Source organism: Dioscorea cayenensis, chromosome 1 (assembly GCF_009730915.1).
Source record: "Dioscorea cayenensis subsp. rotundata cultivar TDr96_F1 chromosome 1, TDr96_F1_v2_PseudoChromosome.rev07_lg8_w22 25.fasta, whole genome shotgun sequence".
Classification (NCBI taxonomy): Eukaryota; Viridiplantae; Streptophyta; class Magnoliopsida; order Dioscoreales; family Dioscoreaceae; genus Dioscorea; species Dioscorea cayenensis.
The window spans coordinates 6207711-6210650 of NC_052471.1; positions in this window are offsets into that span (position 1 = coordinate 6207711).

Below are 2940 nucleotides of genomic sequence, written 5' to 3' on the forward strand. Positions count from 1 at the left end.
GTTACGTATTGTTATCCTAATTAAATCTGGAACACGACCTTGGTCTATCTTGAATGTTGGAGGGAGTGCAAACATACCCGATGGTCACGGCGTATTCGTACATGAATCCCTTTTGGAAACTTTGGTGTGTCTAGGCTGTGCAAGGGTGATGGTCACGCTACTGGGCACAACCTAGGAGGCTGGTTTACTGAGTTCTCATGCAAGCAACACATCGAATGCACCAAGAATGAATCACAAACACACAACAATTGCAAATAAACAAAACTAGATCATCCAACACACTAATAAAGTTCGCTAAGGTTCCACAGTGCATGCGGTGACCTTTGGGGTCTACTACGTCCCATGCTTGAAACAAATACAAATAATAGGTACATGCAAAACAACTACAAATGGCATAAGAGAAACTCCCCTCAAACAATAGAAGTGAGATGAAAAGCCAAGTTAGGTGGAAAGCTTCCACTGTGGATGCACGCGAACGTGAGGGCTTCCCTTGTCATCTACAAGCTCCCCAAAGAAGAGATCGATGAAGATGCTGGCCAGGCCAAGCTTCTCCCTTTGATTTCGCTTTCTCCAAAAGCGTTAATCTTGCCTCCTTTGACCATTGGTAGTCGGCCCAAGAACTCCCCAAAAGCCTCTTCCACCTCACTTGCCCTAAAAGTTCCGCCCGAACATATACCGTCATCGGTCCATCGCGGGCTCCATGCTGCTCATGAGCCCGCTGAAGCTCCAACCGTGGTTTCGCCCCGAGAAAGTCATGCGGTGCTACCCGTGCGCTAAGCTGGTGCCGAGGGTTGTGAGGGAATTCTAGCAAACCTCACGGCACTCAATGCGGGCGCATGGAGCCCGTGAGCTCACTGAGCCAAATGCCCGCCCGGCATGAATGAGTGATCTCTGAGTAGCAGCTGCAATGCTGGGGACCCCAAAAATGCAGTTTTTGGTGTTGAATTCATCAAATTTGCATTTTTGAGCTTCGTTCGGCTCTTAAGATCTGCAACACCGAAATAACCAAATTACACATAAAGCGGTCATCAATTCATTCAAAATATACAGGTCATTGCTAATACAATGTAATACGTGTAAATCATTACGTCAGGCATTTATGAGCAACATAAAGCGGGCACGCGTTTATCTTGCGAGATCGCTTGACTCTTTCTTCAGTCAAGGGTTTTATTGGTGAAGATCGTATGTTGTCAATGCACAAGTCGGGATACAAATGTGACCGCCTTTGTGCCCTCATAGTCAGTGTAATGGCTTGAGTGGTTACATGAGTGGTTAGCGCACATTCATGCATCTTAAGACCCCACTTGTGTCTTTGACGCTTTGTTCCTTCCAAAGATTGTACCAATAGTGTGCTCACGATCTGCACTTGGCTTCTTTTCTCAATGCTACCTTCGCAACCCCTACATGACATAAAAGTAACATGCAAATGCACTGAGAAGTTAGCGCTTAAAACGCATAGTAATGCTCACCATAAGAAAAGAATAATTCTGGATTCTGTATCAAAGCAAGCAGCGCTCTATCATTAATGCAAAGAAAAGTAAAAGAGAAAGGAGAAAGAGAGCAAAAGAAGTAAAGAGAGGTAAATCAATGATAAAATGTATTGCTGGACAATGCTCACCTAAGAATATTGGCTTAAAGTGCGAAGGACTAATATTATGCATCCTAATTGATGTTTAACAGAGTTATAGTACGTACCTGAAGACACAGGTCACGAGCCTAAGGTTGAGCGTGACTCAGCACTCTACACTATACTCGGTGGAAAGGTGTTATGCTCAATAAGTGCTCGTGAATTGGTTAGCTTTCACTCATCCCATGATATAGCTTCTTTTCTCTCATTAGGGCATTACTAGTATCCCGACTTCACGAGGAGTAGCTACACACAACATACAAGTGGTAGCTTTTCCACCACTCAATGCGCATGGAAACAACAAGTATTTTTCTCTTTTCCATCTAGTAGAATTAAGAAAAAGTAACACCAACTATCCCTTTAACGATTGAACTTGAGTTTTTCAAAAGAGTTTAAAGAGGCGAGTAGTGTAACAAGTGTCGTCGGGCAAAAATACATAGAAATTCAAGTACAACTAGATCATGGCCGAGAACATCTCAATTTTAAAAATTCACCTAAACTCATCAATACAATCATTGCAACTAAAGTGAACTGCCATTGGCTGTATGTGAGCATGTACAGCTAATCAAAACTTATATAAAGGCGTATGCAACATGAACTCCTCACGACTTAAGTTGCACATTGTCAATGTAACGCATGCAAAGCTCACTAATAATGTATATCAATCGAGAATATATGCGGAGGCGTGTCTGCCAGCACTCCTCGACCCTAGTATTGCATATGATGGAGCTAAATCCATTGTGGGAGTGATGTTCCAGCGGTTAGCAGCTTACACGGTCAAGTGCCAAAACACCTTGGCACGTGTTCTATGACTAGTCTCGATTCTCCATAACTTGACAGAGACCATCCGCGCGCACACACGAGGGGGTTCGATGAAAGCGCATTAAAACAATTCCAAGTATATAAAAGATGAAGCAATGATACAACCCGAGATAACAAAATGAGTATGGAAAAGATACTACGTAGGAAAATCCTTTTCGTAGTGGTGCAAGTCTCAATGCAACAATACAAAATAAGAGAAATAAAGAACGATAGGATCATGTATCCGTAATGGTCACTGCAGCTCTGTGACTCATATGGATAATCAAAAGGTGTCGGGCGGATCCGTGTGATGGAGAGGGCGGATTGGGCCACAGTGGTCTCTGAGGACTCGAACAAATGATGGGAACAATGTCTCGCTCAAAAATGCACTGTAATGTCTCAAAACGTGCCATAAATTCGTGCACACTATCTGCACAGTGCTGGCCAGCCGTGACCTTAGCGATCTGTCTCGTCTCAGAAGACTAACAAGCACTCTCCAGCTTCTCAAAAAT